The 22,557-nt window shown below is 42.5% G+C and overlaps 1 protein-coding gene and 1 pseudogene across 1 annotated transcript in view; one reads left to right on the top strand and one right to left on the bottom strand.

The window, feature by feature from the left end:
* The window catches only part of LOC139311676 (uncharacterized), a 396,884-nt gene that overhangs the window by 112,807 nt on the left and 261,520 nt on the right, over positions 1-22,557 (bottom strand).
* LOC139311674 (zinc finger protein 721-like) overlaps positions 1-22,557 on the top strand; it is a 57,085-nt pseudogene that overhangs the window by 21,596 nt on the left and 12,932 nt on the right.

Below are 22,557 nucleotides of genomic sequence, written 5' to 3'. Positions count from 1 at the left end.
CAGCTGGTGCGACTGGCGGGGCTTTGGCAGACCAGCAGCCAGTAAGGGTAGGGGGGATGGACTGCCTGCACAGGTGACCACATGGCCACTGTCAAAGCAGGGCTGAGAAACCCTCTTGGCTTGCTCTGCCGGCTGCATGTGTCTCCTGGACTGTGGGTGTCGCCACCTCCCCCTACAGTGGCCGGAGAGCCTGGCTCATCGGGCAAAGCAGGGGTCGGGCGGGGATGCCGTGCTGCCTGCGGTGGGACCCATTGCCCGATCTCCACCATGCCCACTGCTGCACCGCCGGCTGAGCCAAGCCACAGAAGGAGCAACAAGGGGGGCAGCCAGCCACCTTTCTGCCCCTTCCCTGGCATTGGCTCAGAGTCAACTGCGAAACCCGTCCGAAGTCGAGAGGGGACTTTGTGATTGTTGCCTCGCGTCATCCTTGGCTTGCAACAGATGGCTCGGGTTGGGCACAAGATGGCAAAGATGGTAGAAGTGGCTGCTGAGCGCAGGAGGGGGGTGTCCTTGGGATGCGGAGAAGCCAGTTGGGTTTCGATCCCATGATGGGGTGGATGCTGAAAAGTTAACTCTTGACTCTCTGCAGATCCCACCCACCTACCCACCCACTAGCGCCTGGATGGGGTTTCTGAAAGTAGAGGTGCCTGTAATGGGGCTAACCCCGTTCAAGGTAGTGAGCGGCATGGACTTCATCTCAATGCCTGAGTACCCAAGGGAGCCCCCTTCCTCAGTCAGCTTGACCAATTGGATGGCCACACTGAAAGCAACCTGGGAAAATGTAAAGAAAGCGCTAGCTAAAGTGGCACAAGCCTATAAGAAACAGGCAGACAAACACCAAGCTCCCCAATGGCCATTTCAATTGGGGGAGAAAGTTTACCTCTCCACAAAATATTTGAGGTTAAAACTCCCTAGCAAGAAACTGGGACCAAAGTTTATGGGACCATTTCCCATAGTAAAGATAATCAACCCGGTCACGGTGCAATTGAAATTGCCCCGACTGCTAGGGAAGATACACCTGATATTCCATTGTAGCCTCTTAAAACCCGTGGTCGGATCAACCCTGAGGCCACTACCCGAAGCCCCCAAACCCCGTGGTCATAGGGGGCCAGACCCATTATGAGGTGCAGAAAATCCTCAATTTGAGGTGGCACAGGAGACAACTCCAATATTTAATCAAGTGGAAGGGTTACCTCTTATCAAAGGCATCTTGGGTAAAGAGTCGAAACATTCAGGCTGATCGCCTTATAGCCAAATTTCACACGGAAAATCCAAACAAGCCGGGTGGTAGGTCGTGTCCCTAAACTCTACATCTGTATTCAAATTTTTTTGCTTTGCACAGGTCGCCCTTGGGAAGTGAGGGGAGCCGAAAGTCAACTTGCAAAGTTTTCAAGTTGCCATGAGCAGGAGGGAGGGAGAACTGATTGAGCTGATTGATTTCTGTAACTGAAACTACATTCCACAGGTGCTTTTCTACTGCAATCAGTAGGAGAGTTTTGGGTTTCACAGCCAGCCAAAGTGGTTAATTGGAGAATGTGATTTATGAACATGGCCAGGGAGGAGGGGAGAGAGAGGGTCATAGGGGAATGTAAATCTACGTAGGATTAGTTCTAACTGCATCCAGATATTGCCGAAATGGTGCTCCTAATAAATGACTGTATTTCTTGTGAAGTTTGGCTCGTGGCTCATGAATTAATTAGGGCATCTTTCAGAAACTTCACAGACAGGGCTCGTCCGTAGCCTGTGTAGGGCGAAAAACAGGAATCCTGGAAGTCCAGAAATGGGCCGTTTTCGTCCTCCTGGAGGCTCCAGGAAACCCTTTCCGGCCTCCAGAGGCTTCAGGGAGTCCTGCTAGGCCCAAAAGGGAGCACGCGCAGCAGTGGAGGTTCACGTGTGCATGTGCGGGGGGATGGCCCCCGCAACGGGGGCATTCCATTATGGGTGTGGCCACGCGCATGCATTATCGCGCGCGTGCCTTTGGCACCCAAGGAACAAAAGGTTAGCTGTCACTGCCCTAGTCCTATTTTTCATGAAACTAGACATACTCAATTCCAGCAACCATTCTTTATATGTTTTAGTTTCCAGTCCACTAATATTTTTTTTTTATTGAAAAGTTTTAAAATGTTTTACAAATAAATTCCCCACCCCCTTCCCCCTCCCCCCTCCCGACTTCCCAGAGCAAAATACAGGGTATTGCATTTAACAAACATAATCTAACATAAGCAAACTAACTATAAACTCTTAAGTTTCCCCCCCCTTTTTTTTTTTTTTTTTTAATTTGATTTATATGCCGCCCTTCTCCGGAGACTCAGGGCAGCTTACAATGCGTTAAGCAATAGCCTTCATACTTTTGTATATTTATACAAAGTCAGCTTATTGCCCCCACAAACTGGGTCCTCATTTCACCTACCTTAAAAAGGATGGAAGGCTGAGTCAACCTTGAGCCTTGGAGAGATTCGAACCAGCAGTAAATTGCAGGCAGCTGTGTTAATAACAGGGTGCGTAGACCACTGTACTATCAAGGCTCTTACTCTTTAACTCCGCCATAGGTACTAAAATATCAAAAGAAAAAGAAAAATCATCTAAATATTTCATTCATAAACTATTTGCAACTTTTTAGTCCCGTATTTGTTTTGTATATAGTCAATCCATCTTCTCCATTCTAGTACATATTTTTCATTCGAACGGTCCTTCAAATATGCAGAAATTTTAGCCATCTCCGCCAAATTAGCTACTTTTAATGTCCATTCTTCAATAGTAGGTATTTCTTCCTTCTTCCAATATTGCGCCACCAAAGGTCTGGCTGCCGTTATTAAATTCAAAATCAAATTAGTCTATAACTGTACATCCTTCAATTATACCCAATAAAAACAACTGGAGTAAATTTTATCTTCCTTTTAAGAATATTTTGTATAATCCACCATATCTTAATCCAAAATGCCTTAATTTTCTTATATGTCCACCATACATGAAAATATGTTGCATCATCACATTTACATCTCCAACATGTAGGTTGTAAATTCGGGTACATACAGGCTAGCTTTTGGGGATCTAAATGCCGTCTATAAAACATTTTTTAAAAATTTTCTCTTAGGTTTTGGGCTTGAGTAAACTTCACATTTCTAACCCATATTTTCTCCCATACATCCATAGATATTGATTCCCCAAAGTTTTGTGCCCATTTTATCATACAATCCTTCACTAACTCAGTTTCTGAATCTATTTCTATCAGTGCATTATACAACCTTTTAATATGCATTGGACTTTGATCTCTGATTTGTTTTATTAAGTTTTCTTCATTTTGCAAAATACCAATTTTCTGATCTTCTTTCCACCTAGTATACAATTGTCCATACTGAAACCAGGTTTGAATTTTCCTTTCTTCCTTTAATACCTCTAAAGATTTTAATTGCAATATACCTCTTTCCAAAATAAGAAGCTCTTTATAAGTAGTCACATCTTGTTTCTGCTCCACACTTATATTCTCTATCATATGTCTAGGTATTGTCCAAACAGGTAATTTGTTATTTAATTTATATTGGTACTTTTTCCATACACGTAATAATGCATTTCTTAATATATGACTTTAAAATTCTTATCCACCTTTTTATCATATAGTAAATATGCATGCCATCCATATAACAAATCATACCCTTCAATATTCTCACTTCTGTTAAATTAATCCAATCACTAATTGCTGAGAACACAGCTGCCTCATAATACAATCTTAAATTAGACATTTTGAGACCTCCTCTTTCACGTATACCATCATTAAAACAATGTCGTCTAGTAGTTCCAAGGGAGAGAGCCTTCTCTGTGGGGGCACCTACTCTTTGGAACAAAATACCCCCTGGAATACGAATAATCCCAGATCTTCGCACTTTCCGACGTGCTCTGAAGACCTTTCTGTTTCAACAAGCAGAGCTCGCCCTGAGTCCTTCGGGAGAAGGGCAGTATAGAAATTCAATAAATAAATAAATAAATTTAGAAAAGAAATAAAAACTTTGGCAAAATATTCATCTTTACTGCAGCTATCCTTCTCAGCAATGATAGTTGCAATTTTTTTTCCAACTTTCCCTCTCTTTCTGGGATTTTTTGCCACAGTACTTCATAATTACACTTATATAATTTCGTATTTGATGTTGTGATATAAACCCCTAAATATTTAACCTTCTTAACTGATTCAAATCCTGTTATTTTTTCAATTTCTTCTTTTTGACTTGTAACCATATTTTTAATTATTATCTTCGTTTTCCCTGCATTAATTTTAAATCCAGAGACTTGTCCATATTGGTTAATTATAGCCATTAATCCTATAACCGAATTTATTGGTTGGGTCAAGGTCACAACCAGGTCATCTGCGAATGTTCGTACCCTGTAATCCTCATTCCTAATTTTAATTCCCCTTGTTTTATCTGAGCCACGTATTTTATTCAACAAAAATTCCAAAGTCAAAATAAACAGTAATGGAGATAAAGACATCCTTGTCTTTTCCCTTTTCTATATTAAAAGTTTCCGTTAAACTACCATTAATTATTACTTGTGCTGTTTGTTGCTGATATATTGCCTTAATAGATTGTATAAAGTACTCTCCAAATTGCATCTTTTCAATTATTTTCAATAAAAAATTCCAATTCAATCGATCAAACGCTTTTTCCACATCTAAAAATATAAGCACCGCAGGGACCTGGTTGTTTTTTCCCAAGTACTCCAATATATTAACTATTTGTCTTACATTACTCTTCATATATCGCCTATTAATAAAACTGGTTTGTCATTGTGAATCATTTGTTGCATAACTGGCATCAACCTATTTGCCAGTATTTTAGTAAAGATCTTGTAATCTGTATTTAACAATGATATAGGCCTATAGTTTTTTGGCTGAGTATGATCTTGGTCTTCCTTCGGAATCAGGGAAATAAATACTGTTCTCCAGGAAGGAGGCACTTGTCCTCCAGTTTGTATTTTATTAAATAATTCTTTAAGTGGTTCCACCATTTCTGCCTGCAAATTTTTATAATAAACTGCTGTCAACCCATCTGTCCCAGGGGCTTTTCCCACCTTCAATTGTTTAATTGCTAAAATAATTTCCTCCACAGTTATCAATTGATTCAAACCTTCCCTGAGACGGGGCGCTCCTATGTGACACCTCTCCTGCATGAGCTGCACTGGCTTCCTGTGGTCTTCCGAGTGTGCTTCAAGGTGTTGGTGACCACCTTTAAAGCGCTCCATGGCTTAGGGTCAGGGTATCTATGAGACCGCCTTCTGCCGCCAATAGCCTCCCACCAGCCAGTTCGCTCGCACAGAGAGGGCCTCCTCAGGGTGCCGTCGGCCAGACAATATCGGCTGGCGACCCCCAGGGAAGAGCCTTCTCTGTGGCGGCACCTGCCCTCTGGAACAACCTACCCCCAGAGATACGCACGATACCAGACCTCCGGACTTTTCGTCGGGCCCTGAAAACACATCTATTTCATCTAGCCAGGCTGGCTTGACCCCATCCCTGCGGTTTTAAATTTATAATTGGTTTTAACTGGGTTATTTTAAATTGATGGCCAAAATTATTTAATGTTTTTAAATTGCTTTTAAATTTTATATGTTGTGTTTTTACCATGGCTGTTCACCGCCTTGAGTCCTGTTGGAGAAGGACGGTATACAAATTAAATAAATAAATAATAAATTATGGAGATATTCCCCCTCTGCAAATATTTATCTATATCTATACCTTGAATCTTATCACTAGTATACAACTTGGTATAGAATTCTGAAAATGCTTTTTTAATCACATTTTGCTGGTACACCTCTTTACCCTTATATTCTATTTTCTCTATAGTACGTAGCTTTTGTTTTTTTCTAAGCAAATATGCCAACCATCTGCCTGGTTTGTTCACATTACAAAAGTAGTTATGTTTGGCATATTGCAAATTAGTTGCTACCTGATCTGCCATCAACATATTAAATTGCCCTCGCAATAAATTGATTGCTTCTTTTGTTTTCTTATCAGTTGGATTTAAAATTAATACTTGCTCCTTATTTTTTATTTCTTCTAACTGCTTCCGTTTCCTTTCCTGTTTATGTCTATATTTATTATTCAAATAAATTAAAATACCTCTCATATATGCTTTACTTGCATCCCAAACCATCTCCATAGGTGTACCTTTATGCAAATTCATAACAAAAAATTCTTTCATAAATTGCTTACATTCTTTCACATTTTCCTCATATCTAAACAAATTTTCATTCAGCCTCCAGGACTTCCTGGATGCCTTTTCATATTCTAATTCCATCCAAACTGGACTATGATCTCTTAATGTTCTTGGACATATCTTCATTTTCTTCACCCTAGAAAAGAATTCATTAGAAATTAATATAAAATCAATCCTGGAAAATGACTGATGTCTGTCAGAGAAGAAAGTAAAATCTTTCTCTTCTCCATTCCTCTCACACCAAATATCTCTCAGCACCATATCCTCCATCATATCAAAAAAAGATTTAGACAATCTAGCACGTGTTTGAATATTTTGTAGAGATCCTTTTTTGTCCTTTTTAATATCCAAAACTCCATTCCAGTCTCCCATCATTATATGTGTTTTATAATTCCACTGTATTAATTTAGCATGTAAAGTCTTATAAAAACTTTCTTGTTGCTGATTTGGTGCATATATTCCAATCAATAATGTTTTTTTCCCTTCTATTAAGATTTCAATTGCAATATATCTTCCTTGTGGGTCTGCTTCAATTAATTTAGCTATTAAGCCTTTTTTTAGGTATATAACTATACCATTTTTCTTCTCCGGTGCAGATGCTATAAAATGTGTCCCCAATCTTGCATTTGTTAAATATTTTTGATCTTGCATTCTAATATGTGTCTCTTGTAGGCATATAATGTCATTTTTATACTGCTTCAGATAATGAAATATTTTCCTCCTCTTTTGCGGTGAATTTAATCCATTGACATTCCAAGTTAGAAATTTACTTGCCATTTTTGGCACTTTGAAGCTTCTCAAGCATTAGCTGAAGGTCATATTTCACTTTGATCTTCGGCCTAGCCCCTCCCACTGCTTCTGATTTTGTGGTTTCTTGTGCTTTGATCTGAGCTTGTTGCACCTTTAATTCCTTTTGGCGTTTCTTTGATGCTTGAGTCTGCCTTTGATCCCTCGGCTCCTCTGCTTTGCCAAATAACTCCATATCTTGGGCAAAGCTCGTAAGTTGTAGTAAATCTTCTTCAACAATCAAAGCCCCTCCTTGAGCCTCTGCCTGAGCCTGGGTAATTTCTTTCACTCCTATTCTTGTTTCCTCTATTTCCTTTCTTCTTCTGGTTTCTGGAGAAGAACCTCTAGCCTTCAATACATTAAAGTAAAAATCCCTTGCTTTCCATAATGTATTAAGACGGAATGTCTGTCCTGAATAATCCACCACCAATCCAGTTGGAATCTCCCATCTATACTGTATCTGACGTTTTCTGAGTTCATCCACCACAAAAGCATAGTCCTTCCTTGCTCTCAACATTTTGGGAGGGATTTCTTTTAATGTTAAAACTTCTTGCCCTATCACTTGAAGTTTATTTTTGTAGGAAGCCTGCAATATCATATTTCTTAGCCTTCTTGTTGTGAAGTAAATTACAATGTCTCTTGGTAAATTTCTCTGCCTGGCCACCCATGAATTAACGCAATAAATTTTATCCATTTGCCAATCCAGATCCTCCTTTCTTTCTTGAGTTATCTGTGGAAAGGCTTCTGCAAAGATCTCTCTCAAATTCTCTTGGGTATTTTCTTTCAGCCCTCTTACTCTTATAGCAAATTCCATGGATCTATATTGTATCATCATCACCTCTGAGTCTGCTTTTTCTATCTGAGTCTGAACATCTCCCATTTTATTCTCCAAATTCATGTTTGATTAACTTCCTCTAGTCTTTCATCTAACCCTTCAATGTGGCTTGCCAAACCTTTAAATGCAAAAATAATGTCTTCTCTAATTGCCTTATTTCGAGCTTGAATTTCATCCTTAATTTCTGTCACTTCTAAAGTTACTTCATCCATTTTATCAGTCACCACTTTTATTTTTTCAACAAGAACAGAAGTAATTTTTTCTTCTAAAGAGAAGGCTTGCAGCTTTAAGGCTTGCTGCAAGGCTTCCAGGGTTAAAACTTGTGGTTCTGCTGGAGCTGTCAAAGATTGCAGTTTGGGTGGTGGAATAGGGGAACTCACAGTAATTTTAGCCCCAGCAAACTTTTACAACAACCAATCCCAGAAATTAACTCAATTTCCAATTACTTTCAGTCCTCGGTAAATTTAAATTTCTCTACAATCCAATTTAATTATTCTTTCTTTTGAGACAAGTTCCTTTTATTAGCAGCAGAGACTGTCAGCACAGATGAGTACTTTGAAGTTAACTTTCGTTACCACACCCAATTAAGGCTCGGCGCCATTTCCTTTCACTTTCTTCCCACAGCAATCAAGAAGAAGTATTCAGTACTCAGGAATTAAAGTTTAATACTTGCAATTGGAGTTCCTCCTGTCTTGCTCTGCCTGCTATTGTATCCAAAATAGTGTTAAAATGTTGCAGGGATGGTCACGGCGTCTTGTTCTGCTAAATGCAGAAGCGTCCCGGGTCCGGAGCTTGTCAGGCTTCTAGGGAGCTCTCACCCTTCGTGCCCCAGGAATTATTCCTGGGACTCTTGGGGAGCTCAACCCAAGCCTGGCTGCTCTCTTTCCCCTCTTTACCCGAGGGGAAAATTTTCAAGCCGCTAAACAGCTGTTTTTCGCTGTTCTAGCGGCTTTGACGAGATCGCGGGGCGACGCTTCGAAAGGAGCTGCTATCGACGCGTTGCCACTGGAAGTCCAGTCCACTAATAATTTTTGTTACTCTTCTCTGCGCTCTTTCTAGAGTCTCAAGATATTTTTACATCTGACAACCAAACCTGGATGCAATATTCCAAGTGTGGTTTTACCAAGGCCTTTTAAAGTGTTACTAACACTTCATGTGATCTTGATTCTATCCCTCTTAATGCAGCCTATGATTCTGTTGGGTTTTTTTTTTTTTTGGCAACTCTAGCAACTGCTGACTCATGTTTAAGTGATTGTCCACTAGGACTCAAAGATTGCTGTCGCACTTACTAGTGTTGAGCCAGGTATCACCTATTCTATGCCAGTGCATTTGGTTTTTCTTTCCTAAATGTAGAACCTTACATTTCTCACTGTTGATTTCATTTTGTTAGATGGGGCCCAATCCATCGATTCTTGTATATCTTGAGCTTTTCTTGGTTATTGTCTGTTGTTATTCCTGTCATTTTGGTCTTCTCTGCAAATTTGATGAGCCCCTTCTATCCTCTTGTCTAAATCATTCATGAAGATGAACAGATCTTGCAAATCCTCCTGTTATGTTCTTTTTTCCGTGTTCAGGAGAGTCTTGTGTCCTTCGAGGAGGTGGCTGTGTCTTTCTCTGAGGAGGAATGGTCTCAGCTGGATCCTGACCAAAAAGCGCTGCATTCGGAAGTCATGCTTGAAAACCATAGGAACGTGGCCTCTCTGGGTAAGAGTTCTCTAGTCCCCAATCAGAGAGTTCAAGAAGTCAAATTATAGTTAGCTTTTTTATTAAAAAACCACTAATCAGATATCATCTCCTGGGAGGGAGAAGGAAAGGATCTTCTCGTATTCCAAGGAAGGAAAGAGTCAATGTCTCTTTGCTTAGATGCTTTCTCTGCCATTTCTTATCTCTGTTTTTCCATTTCTATTTGAACTTATCTGTGGAGATTGAAAAGAACGAGGTGTGCTTTTGTGTCCTCTGGAGGTGATGTGAGAGAAGTGTGTTGTCATTTGTCCTCTGAAACCTCCAAAATTATGTGAGAACAGAACTTTCACACTCAACCCATGGAAGAGCATTCTCCCAATCCAATTTAAGAACAAAGGCCTCATGCAATGTCACTCAGAGCATCCTAGGGTACAGGTAATCCCTGAGTTACGGCAGTTCACTTAGGAACGGTTCCAGCCCTCCCCCAAGAGCCGAGGTGGCGCAGTGGTTAGAGTGCAGTACTGCAGCTACTTCAGCTGACTGCTAGTTCAGCAGATCAGCAGATCAAATCTCACCGGCTCACGGTTGACTCAGCCTTCCTTCCGAGGTGGGTAAAATGAGGATCCAGATTGTTGGGGGCAATATGCTATATGCTAACTTTGTAAATCGCTTAGAGAGGGCTGTAAAGCACTATGAAGCAGTATAGAAGTCTAAATTAAAAAAAAAAAAAGTACTTGAGAACCAGTCCCGATGTTGCAGCACCATGGCCATCTGTCACACTTACGAGTGACAGAAGAGGCGCTGTAACATTCACCCTACCTATTCCTCCACCCCATCCCACTTGGACTTACCGTATTTTTCAGACTATAAGATGCACTTTTCCCCCAAAAAACAAGTGGGCGGAAATGTCTTTGCGTCTTATATACGCGCCTCTTTTTGGCCTCCTAAACCCTCTGTGCGTCCCTTTTTTGCCCTCCCTGGCGTCAAGAAGCACTCTGCAGGGCAAAAACGGGCCCACGTTTGGCCTCTGAAGGCCTTTGCAGGTCCCGTTTTTGCCCTCTTTGGCATCGGGGAGGTTGGAAATGGGATGCGCAGAGGGTTTGAGAGGCCCAAAATGAGCCCGTTTTGGGCCTGCAGAGTGCTTCTGGATGCTAGGGAGGGGAAAAACGGGACGTTCAGAGGACAAAAATGATTTTTAATCAGTGGAACAACTTGCCTCCAGAAGTTGTGAATGCTCCAACACGAGAAGTTTTTAAGAAGATGTTGGATAACCATTTATCTGAAGTGGTGTAGGGTTTCCTGCCTAAGAAGGGGGTTGGACTAGAAGACTTCCAAGGTCCTTCCAACTCTGTTATTCTATTCTATTCCTTAACTCAAAACTGACAGAGTAAGTGACAGTGTTCCAGAAAATCCTCCGCTCCAATTAAAAACTCTGAGGCAAGCATTTTCTCAAAGTTCTGTTTACTAGAGTAGGTATACTGGCACGTCTTGGGAAAACCCGAATCTGAGAGTTCCAGGTTTTCCCTCAGTAAATCAAAAAACTCCAAACCATCCCCTCACTCATCAGTCGATCACATGCTTCAGTTGTCAGGGTTCCAAGTAACACCCCCAACGAAATCAAACTCCGAGGCCTGAAGTTCCTCAAAGCTAACTTTTATTAGAGATGTCATATTGGCACATCTGGGAAAACCCGAATCTGAAAACTTCCGGGTTTTCCTCACCCAAAAGAAAGTTCAAGACCCTGCCCACATCTTCCACATGTCCCACACAGCTCCAATTAGTTCTTTCTTGAACAGAAGACATCCTCCAATGTCTTCTTTGTACAACTGCCGGACACCATGGCCTTGAACTTCTCTAGAGAAGTTTGTTATGGCTATATCTACTTCACTCATACAATCCCCCCTCCCAACTTCCCACGGGAGGATAGTGGCAGGCCTGGATCCTGAAGGCACAAAGGTAATATGGCTTCCAGGCATGACACCAATCACCATCCGTTCCATCTTGAGACAGCACTCCAACCACTCCTTCTCCAGATGCAGGTTAGTCCTGACCTTGACCGATTAGAAGAATGCTATTTTGTTTAAATACAAACCGATTTGGATGGATGGATGGATGGATGGATGTGTGTGTGTGTGTATATATATGTATGTATGTATGTATGTATGTATGTATGTATGTATATATATAGTTTCTGGGCTTTTTGTATCTTGCTGAAAAGCAACAACTCTGTGCTGCAATTTGGGAGATAGATAGATAGATAGATAGATAGATAGATAGATAGATAGATGCAAAAAATTAAAATCTCGGGTGTTTTCCCGCGTCATTGTAAATAAGTTGGTTAAAATGTTTAAAATTCTGGTTAAAATCCCAGCTAAAATCTTCTAAAAATCCTTACAGAGCACTCTGCAAGGTCCTCGCAACAGAGAACTCATAGCTTCTAAACGAAACAAGAGCCTGAAGATGACAGGGTTGTGAGCCTGTCGAAACGTTGCTATAAGAAAAACTTTTAAAGTCACTGGTAGGATTTTAGCTGAGGTTTTGAAGGACCTTGCAGAATGGTCTGTAAGGATTTTTAGAAGATTTTATTTACAATGACACGGGAAAACACCCGAGATTTTAATTTTTTGCATATGCACACCCGCGAAAACTTAAGAAGGTACACACACACACACACACACACACACACACACACACCATAGGTAATTGTAAAGAAAGAGATGTTTTCTAGATATTTTCAAAGCTTTCATGGCTCATGAATATAGAAATCATTAGGTCTATATGGCTATATCTACTTCACTCATACAATCCCCCTTCCCAACTTCCCACGGGAGAATTGTGGCAGGCCTGGATCCTGAAGGCATAAACGTAATATGGCTTCCAGGCATGACACCAATCACCATCCATCCCATCTCGAGACAGCACTCCAACCACTCCTTCTCCAGGTGCAGGTTCGTCTTGACCTTGACCGACCGGAAGAATGCTATTTTGTTTAAATACAAACCCTCAAATATATCCCCCCTCCTATTTTCCCACACAATCTTACATTACATTACAATAGTTAATTGTAAAGAAAGAGATGTTTTCTAGATATTTTCAAAGCTTTCATGACTCATGAATATAGAAATCATCAGGTCTGTATCACACCCCTGAAAGCATGCAAACGTACAACCTAATGGAATTTCGGAGAAATTCAGAAGGAAATTCAGTTAACTTTCTACACTTTGATCTTTTTCTCTAACCTTGTTATCATTTTCATTTCCCTTTTTTTTGAAGGTAATAATGGGCAGGAGAATCAAGATTCCTGTGAACTGTTCCAAGTGATCAATGCTAAAGATGGAAAGGAGAAGTTTGGAATTCGAATGGAATTAGAAAGCCATGAGAGAAACCAGTCAAAGAATTGGAAACATGAAAGCTCATCTTCCACTGATGCACCGATGCAAGACTTTCTTGCCCAACAAGAGAAAAAAAGGAAAAAATATACTGCAAAAAGTGTGAACCTAATCAAAGCTAAAGTACAAGTAAATGAACATGATGTAACGCAAAACAAAGGAGAAGATGCTATAAGAAGACACAACAGAAAAAATTACAATGGGACATTCATTCTTGGAAATAACTTCCTTACATCTCAAAAAGCAATTGACACAAAAAAGAAGCCTTATAAATGTTTGGAATGTGGAAAATGTTTTAGAACAAGCGGGTATCTTACTTCCCATGAAAAGATCCACACAGGGGAGAAACCATATAAATGCATGGAGTGTGGAAAGACCTTTGCTCATAGCAGTTCACTTACTATCCATAAGACGATCCACACAGGGGAGAAACCATATAAATGCATGGAGTGTGGAAAGACCTTTGCTCATAAAAATGCACTTACTTCCCATAAGATGATCCACACAGGGGAAAAACCATATGAATGTATGGAATGTGGAAAGACGTTTGCTCAAAGCAGTACACTTACTTCCCATAAGATGACCCACACAGGGGAGAAACCATATGAATGCATGGAATGTGGAAAGTCGTTTGCTCAAAGCAGTGCACTTACTTCCCATAAGATGATCCACACAGGGGAGAAACCATATAAATGCATGGATTGTGGAAAGACCTTTGCTCGTAGCAGTACACTTACTTCCCATAAAAGGATCCACTCAGGGGAGAAACCATATAAATGCATGGAATGTGGAAAGACCTTTCCTCATAGCAGTACACTTACTATCCATAAAAGGATCCACACAGGGGAGAAACCATATAAATGCATCGAGTGTGGAAAGACGTTTAGTCATAGCAGTGGACTTACTTCCCATGAAAGGATCCACACAGGAGAGAAACCATATAAATGCATCGAGTGTGGAAAGACCTTTGTTCTGAGCAATGGACTTACTTCCCATGAAAGGATCCACACAGGGGAGAAGCCGTATAAATGCATAGATTGTGGAAAGACCTTTGCTCGTAGAAGTGCACTTACTTCCCATAAGTGGAACCACACAGGAGAGAAACCATTTAAATGCATGGAGTGTGGAAAGACCTTTGTTATGAACAGTGGACTTACTTCCCATGAAAGGATCCACACAGGGGAGAAACCATATAAATGCATGGAGTGTGGAAAGACCTTTGCTTATAGCAGTATACTTACTATCCATAAAAGGATCCACACTGGGGAGAAGCCGTATAAATGAATGGAATGTGGAAAGACATTTGCTCAAAGAGGTCATCTTATTTCCCATAAGATGATCCACACAAGGGAGAAGCCATATAAATGAATGGAGTGTGGAAAGACATTTACTGAGAATGGTAAACTTGGAAATCACAAAAAGATCCACACAGGAGACAAGCCATATAAATGTGTGTAGTGTGGAAAGACTTTTGTTTAGAGGAGTGGACTTACTTCCCATAAGATCACCCACACGGGAGAAGCCATATAAATGCATAGAGTGTGGAAAGAGCTTTGCTTAGAATAGTCACCTTACTTCTCATAAAAGGATCTACACTCAGGAGAAACTACCGTATTTTTCGGATTATAAAACGCACAGGAGTATAAGACGCACCTATCTTTTTTGGTTGTTTTTTTTTTTTTTTAAATTTAGATACACATACAAACAGACAATGTATTTTCTTTGAACTGAGTGTTTGGCTGGTTCACAAATTTAAACAATGTTTAGTCATTTCAATTAAATTTACAATTTCTATATTTCCTTTTTGCCATATTTATTCCTCATCTATTTTTTTAAAAAAACCAATATTATCCTTCATTCTCATCTCTAATATTAATCAAATTCAATTTTTCCCTTTTATATTATACCCCTTCGCATTGTCATCTATTTTTATATCCATCCTCACATTGGTTACTTATTTAATATTACAATTTTTTAATACAAATTCAACATTTTTATATAAATCAATTAATTATAACTATGTTTTTTGTATATTAATCAATATGAACATGAATATTCCAATTATTTCCATGCAATCCAATTTCTTACAACTCAATTAATTATATTTAGCAATAATAATAAACCAAATAATTTCCCCCATATATTCCCCCAAACCACAACTTAACCATTTCTGCTTTCAACGCAATATAGTTAATAGTATCTCAATTATTACAATTCCCTAGTTAAATAGAGCTTTTTTTCTTTTGTGTTTTAAACTCTTGAACTCTCCTCTTTTGCCCTAAATTTCCCATTGTTTGCACCTACATTTTTTGTGAGAAAAAAGAAAAAGAAATCTCTCTCTGCCTCATTTTGTCACATTGCAGCAAAGAACCTGCTTTACTTTCAGCTTCATTTTTTCAGCATAGCTAGGGGAAAAAAATCTGCTCCAGCAGTTTTTGCAGCAAGCAGGAGAGCCCTACGCAAAACAGCTGAGAGCAAATCAGCTGAGAGTCAGGAGGCCAATCTAATCAACTTGTGCTAATTAACCTATGCTGAAGCTGAAAGGGCTGTTTTTTCTTGCTGTTTGCTTGCAAGAAGGTAACTGCTGTGAGGCACAGGCCAAAGGGTGGGGGGTAGTGGGTGGGCAGGGCTACATTCGGTGTATAAGACACACCTAAATTTTCACCCCCTTTTGGGGGTAAAAAGGTGCATCTTATACTCCGAAAAATACAGTATATTGCAATAGCAATTCCACTTAGACTTATATACCACTCCACAATGTTTTACCACACTCTCTGAGCAGTTTACAAAGTCAGCATATGATCCCCAGCAATCTGGGTCCTCATTTTACCCACCTCGGAAGGATGAAAGACTGAATCAACCATGAGCCGGTCAGGATCGAACTCCTGGCTGTGGACAATTAGCCTGTAGTACTGCATTCTAACCACTGACCCACCATGTCTCTATTGATTTGTATGTGTATGCATATTGTGCCTTTCTGATCCAAATGAGACAAGGTTGAAATGAAATTTAATGTGGAGAAAAGTAAGATTTTACACCTGGGCAGGAAAAACATTACTTGAAACCTAGCTCAAAAACAGTAAAATGTTGGAGAGCAGTTAAAATCAAACTGTGATCCAGCCATTAAATAAGGTTAGGAGTGGAGGGAAACATCCCTGGAAATCAGCTAACCAAGCTGTAATTCAGTTAAAAATAAACCTAGGAGTGAAGGAGATATCTTAGAAATAAATTTTAAAGTGAATTGATCTTGAACGGTTTCTAAGAGAGGAGTAAAATTCTTTGCGTTGGTTTTTAGATGCAATTTTGAAGAAATACTGAATTTGGGTCTTTGAAGTAAGGGAAATATATGAAATACTGATTGTTAAAATGATAAATGAATATTATAAAAAGCTGTTTAGATTTGGAATTTAAGATTTAGGGTGATATTTAATAGAATGTTAAATGTTAGAACAAGATGTTAGATTGAATGGAAAAATTGGATTTAGAACTATTTTTTCTTTATTTTTTTACTTTTTCTTCTTTTTTTCTTCTTTAAGATGGTAATGGATGTAATTCGGAATCTATACTTATTTTATACCGGATCAAACTTTTGCTCTAAAAAGATATGTTTTATGTTTAAAATAAATTTTAAAAAAATTCAAAAAAACCCCCCAGTAATTGTAAGAGGGAACTTGGGAGTCCGAACCAATGATCACTTACACGTAAGTCATGAGTGCATGTCAGCAGCCAAAAAAGCTAATATAATCCTTGATTGTATAAACAGAGGCACAGAATCAAAATCATGTGAAGTATTAGTACTGTTTTATAAAGCCTTAGTAAGACCACACCACATCAAGAGGGATCCAGTCTGCAGTGATTCTGGGATATGCCTGATCTCCTCAGCCTCCACCTGCCCCCACCTTCCCTTTCCCCAAGATCCTCCCCCATCCCTTCCACACTCCCTGCCACCCCCATCCCGGGCAAGCTGCCATCTGGGACTCAGACTCCTCCCCACCTGGAAGGAGGCCGGCCAGCTGCAGGCAGAGCCTGGTCTGGGGGGGGGGGTCTCCCTCTACATTCCCCCAAATGCCCGTCTCAGCAAGGATCTTGGCATGGTGCTGCCAAAGCCTTGGTGCATCCTGGAATCAGAGGGTTGCCAGGGCTCTGGACACGGTCAGTCCCATGTGGCATCTGAAGAAACCAACTTGGTGTTCCCTTCTGGGTCTCTCATGTGCCTCCTTCTCTTCCTTCCCTCCAGCCAAGCCCACTGTCACCATCTCCCCCACCAAGATGGACCCCACTTCCCCCAACACCATCCTCCTGCACCACGACGGGCTTTTACCCATTGAGGTCCAGTGGCTGAAGAATGCGTGGCCGGAAAAGGAGGGTGTGGCCTTTGGGGAAGATCTCCAGAATGGAGACTGGACCTACCAGCTCCAGGTGATGCTGGAGACCCAGCCCCAGCGGGGGGACCAGGTGGGGCACGTCAATGCTCTGTCTTACACATTGGCAAAAAGAATCAGAACACTAAATACAAGCTAAGTGGACATGATCTTGTAGATGACCCTCACTCTATCAAGGACCTTGGTGTACTCATATCAAATGATCTAAGGGCCAAAGTCCACTGTGCCAACATCGCCAAAAAGGCATTAAGGGTTGTAAACCTAATCTTGCGTAGCTTCTTCTCCGGTAATATTACACTACTAACCGGAGCATACAAAACATTTGCTAGACCAATTCTCGAATACAGCTCATCTGTGTGGAACGCGCACTGCATATTGGACATTAATACAATTGAGCATGTCTAGAAATATTTCACAAGAAGAGTCCTCCACCTCTGCTCGTAACAAAATACCTTATGCCACCAGACTTGAAATTCTGGATTTAGAAAATTTAGGACTACGCCGCCTTCGGTATGATCTAAACATAGCTCATAAAATCATCTGCTACAATGTCCTACCTGTCAATGACTACTTCAGCTCCAACCACAACAATACACAAGCACACAATAGATACAAAGTTAAAGTGAACCGCTCCAAACTTGATTGCAGAAAATATGACTTCAGTAAAAGAGTTGTTAATGCCTGGAATGCACTACCAGACTCTGTGGTCTCATCCCAAAACCCCCAAAATTTTAACCTAAAACTGTCTACTGTTGACCCAATCCCATTCCTAAGAGATCTGTGAGGGACGTGCATAAGAGCACCAGCGTGCCTACCGTCCTTATCCTAATGTTCCCTTTAATTGTATTCATTTTATGTATTAAATTCATGCTTATACTTATATATATTATCTAATATGTACTCGACAAAATAAAATTAAAAAAAAATGTCAGTCCATCTATCGATACATCTATATCATCCATCAATCATCTAGATCTATTTATTGTATCTACCTACCTACCAATTTATAATCTATATCTATCTATCTGTGTGTCCATCCATCCATCCAAACAGGTATATACACGAAAAGATAAAAAAAAGAATTTTAAAAAACTTTAAAAAGAAGGCGCATTAGGTGAAAAGTCACTTTTTTCAGTTCCATTGTAACTTCAAATGGTCACTAAATAAACCTTTATAAGTTAAGAACTACTTTCTTCAATGTGCTTGAACTGATGGAGAAAAGGACTAGAGAACTCTGATAACCAAGTTGTTTGATGATGGTTACATGCCTTCAAGTTGGTGTTGATGCTTAAGCCTCCTTGTTGCCTGCTGGATCATGGCCAGTTCCTCAGCTGGCTGCAGGGAGAGAGTGGGGAGCAGAACCCAAGTGTTGGCGGGATGTAGAAAGAAATTCTCTGTGTGTTTCTGTGTATGTGTGTCAGTGAGTGTATGTGTGCGCGTCTGGGGATGGCAGAGAGAATCAATATTTGTGGGGAAGCATGAAAGGAGCCCAGGGGTTCTTCCTGGGTCAGGCGAGCACTGGATGCCGAAAGGAGGCTGCCTGGATTGGGGGTGGGGGGGGCGGGTGTGTGTGACTTTGTGCGACTGGCTGTATCCAGATACACAACTGTGGGGCAGATTGGGATTCTGCCGCCTCCTTCAGCTGCTGGGGGGGACCTGGCTCTGGGCTGCTAAGGCTGGTGCTGGGCCAGGGGGGAGTTTGACCCCTCCAGCCCCCCATCCCTGGAAAGGATTTGGGCCCACAAAGCTTTTTTTATTGAATCAGCAATTGACGATCTGCCTTTGCCTGACTAAACAGAACCAGAATCTCCGTTGGAATTCCATGTCTGGAGGTTTCATCTCCTCCTCCATTGTGGACCCTCTTTCCCCTTTGCCTTCAGGGCCTTTCCGTGGGCGCCAGAGAGGGTCTCCCCAGGAGAGGCTGAGGGGTCTCTCTCCTTCCGCTGGGAGCCCCACCTGAGGAGAGCAGCTGCCTGCATGGAATGAAAGAAAGCAATGAAAAAAACGATCCTTTTCCCTCATGGAGGCCTCCCTGCCTGTCTCCCACCTTCCTCCCGTTCAGGCCGGAGTCCCCCAGAGAGCCCCCCCCCCCGGTCCTCGTCTCCTGACCGCCTGACCGTTCCTGACAGGATTTGGCCCCTTTGGAGGCCTCCTCCGATCTCCACGGAGCCTTTAGGGCGGCTGTTCTTCAGGGAGGCTCCGGAGAGGTTTTTCTCCCTCTCCACAGACGGTTCCTGGAGAGGAAAAGAGAGGGAGACGGAGAAAGAGACGCCTCTGGAGACGCTGAGGCCTTTGTCTGGCAGGGAGCATTGAGAGGCCTTTCCTCCTACTCCCAAGCCCATCATCAACTCCCTCTCCCTTCCCCTCAGACGCTCTCCTCTTTCCCGCCTTTTCTACCATCCTGGCACTTCGCGCCAAATCCACCAGGGGCCGCCCTCCGCCAAGAGAAGGGAACTCCAGGCGCTTCCCCATTGGTCCACTGGAGCCTTGCCCCTCTAGGACTTTGCACTCGCTCGCCTTAACCCCTGGAGGCCCGGAGGAGGCGGAGAGGCTGCAGGAGAGGGGGAGCTCTTCCCGGGTCCAATGCTCCCCTGCCGCCCTCTCCCTGCAGGGGGAAGCGGGGATCCGGGGAAGAGACCGAGGTGGGGGAGAGAAGCTGGGCGGCCTCTCCAGCTGCTGCCTCCTTCCCAGCCCTGCTGGGGGGACCTGGGCTCTTCGCTGGGATGAGCCGCTTGGGGCTCCGGGCAGGTTGGGGGAAGGTCGCTCAGTGGCTGAATTCCACTTTCTAATTCTTAACATTTATTTTTTCTTCCCATCTCAGATACAGAAACTGGAAGCCATTTGTGGTCTTTGCAAGGCAAACTTTCCTCTTGGGGGAAAGAAGAAAAAGAGCGATCAGTCCTGCAGCCCCAGAAATGGTCCCGTGAAGGAAAAGGCATCTGGAGACCCACCAGAGTCCTTGGAGCCGTTTGCAGTTGCTCTGCAGGACAGAGAAAGGATGGAGACACAACCTTTTGGAAAGGAGGGAGCCCGAAAAGGCCCTTCAGCTGCTCAGCCTGGGAAGGGGGGGAAGCTCTGGACAAGAACCGGGCAGGAGATCCTGGAGGAGGAAACCATCCTCCCTTCACAAGTTCAGCCCTGGACCTCCATCCAATACCGGGAGGCTGAGGGTCCCCGAGGACTTTGCAGCCAACTCCATGGCTTTTGCAGGCGATGGATGAGACCACAAAAGCACACCAAAGCCCAGATGCTGGACCTGGTGGTTCTGGAGCAGCTCCTGGCTCTCCTGCCCCCAGAGATGGAGGGCTGGGTGCGGGAGTGTGGAGCAGAGACCAGCTCCCAGGCGGTGGCCCTGGCGGAAGGCCTCCTCTTGAGCCAGGCGGAGGAGCAGAAGGAGCCGGTTCAGTTACAGGTGAGAGACTTTAGGGAGCTCAGAAGGGAATAGAGGAAGTGTTTGAATACTTCACCCCTCCTTCCCAAACTTCTCTGGCGTTCATCATATGTGGCAATTCACCAATTCTTGTAGGACATTGTTCCCTTGTTTTCTCACTCAACCTCACGGATGGATATTGAGGTTGTGTTCTGAATATAAGAATCCACTTTGTGTCGTGTGATGTTCATTAATTCTGCTTCTTTTTTCCTTCCTACTATTTAAAGTGTTGCACTGTGGAGATCAGCGATCCTGAGGGAAAGAAGAACCCATCAAATCCCCCTCAGGAGCTATTTTTCAGGAGGATCCCTTGGGAAGATCCAAGTCAGGATACCTCAGGAGGTAATGGAAGATCCTCTGATTGCCCATCTGTCTTAACTTTGTTCTCTCTTCTCTTCTATAGAATAGCTCCACCTTTTTTGTTAATTATGCATTTTGAAATTATTTATTCCTTACAGAGAAACAAAGAATGAAGCTTTCTGGTTTTTCTGATGGGGATCAAACAGCGATTGACTCTCCAAATCAGGTAAGAAAGAGAAAAGTGATTAGATTTGTCTTCTTCCTTCAGGAAGTGAAGTGGGTGTGCATAGGGCTCCCTCCTTCTATTCCCCCCACCCCTTGTTTGGACTGGATTATTTTTGTGTTCTTCCACAACATGGAGAGCAGAGTAGCAGGTTTAAGTTCCTGTCAGCCAGCATAGCTTCCTCTGGTTATCTTGTTCTCCTAGGTCCGTGATGGTGAACCTATGGCATGCATGCCGGAAGTGGCACGCAGAGCCATTTCACCTGGCATTTATTTATTTATTTATTTATTTTATTAAATTTCTATACCGCCCTTCTCCCGAAGGACTCAGGGCGGTGAACAGCCAAAAGATAAAACACAGAGATACAAAATTTAAAATAGATTAAAACAGATTAAACAATTTGGCTAAATTTTAAAATATCCCATAATTAAACAAATTAAAATTAGTGTTTAAAATTTAAATTTAAAAATTTTAAAAGGGAGAAGATTTAGGCCAGACCAGCTTGATGAAATAAAAACGTTTTAAGCGCGTGACGGAAGGTGCGCAGATCCGCGATCCTCCGTATCTCCGGGGGGAGCTCGTTAATAGAAATTTAAAAAACATATTAAAATAATTAAATCACAGACCGAATTTAAAACTCTCATTTAAAACCAATTTTAAAATCCCATTAACAGGGTCTTCACTGCACGACGAAAGGCACGAAGGTTGTGGATCCTTCGTATGTCTGGGGGCAATTCATTCCAAAGGGCAGGGGCCCCCACAGAGAAGGCTCTCCCCCTAGGGGCCGCCAGTCGACATTGTTTGGCCGACGGCACCCAGAGGAGCCCCTCTATATGGGAGCGTACTGGCCGGTGGGAGGCTATTGGTGGTAGCAGGCGGTCCCGTAGATAACCAGGTCCTAAGCCATGGAGCGCTTTAAAGGTGGTAACCAGAACCTTGAAGCGCACTTGGAAGACCACCGGGAGCCAGTGCAGCTCGCACAGGAGAGGTGTTACATGGGAGCTCCACGTTGCTCCCATAACCACCCGCGCGGCCGCACTCTGCGCCAGTTGGAGCCTCCGAGTGCACTTCAAGGGGAGCCCCATGTAGAGAGAATTACAATAGTCCAGACGAGAGGTGATGAGGGCATGAGTGACCGTGTGTAGGGAGTCCCCTTGAGGAGCACTCGGAGGCTCCAACTGGCGCAGAGTGCGGCCGTGCGGGTGGTGATGGGAGCGACGTGGCGCTCCCATGTAACGCCTCTCCTACACGAGCTGCACTGGCTCCCGGTGGTCTTCCGAGTGCGCTTCAAGGTTTTGATCATCACCTTCAGAGCGCTCCATGGCT

Source organism: Pituophis catenifer, unplaced genomic scaffold, assembly GCF_029215685.1.
Source record: "Pituophis catenifer annectens isolate HBS135680 unplaced genomic scaffold, rPitCat1.0.hap2 SCAF_2, whole genome shotgun sequence".
Lineage (NCBI taxonomy): Eukaryota > Metazoa > Chordata > Lepidosauria > Squamata > Colubridae > Pituophis > Pituophis catenifer.
The sequence above is the reverse complement of the archived record's forward strand: the minus strand, read 5'-3'. Positions and strand labels throughout refer to the sequence as shown.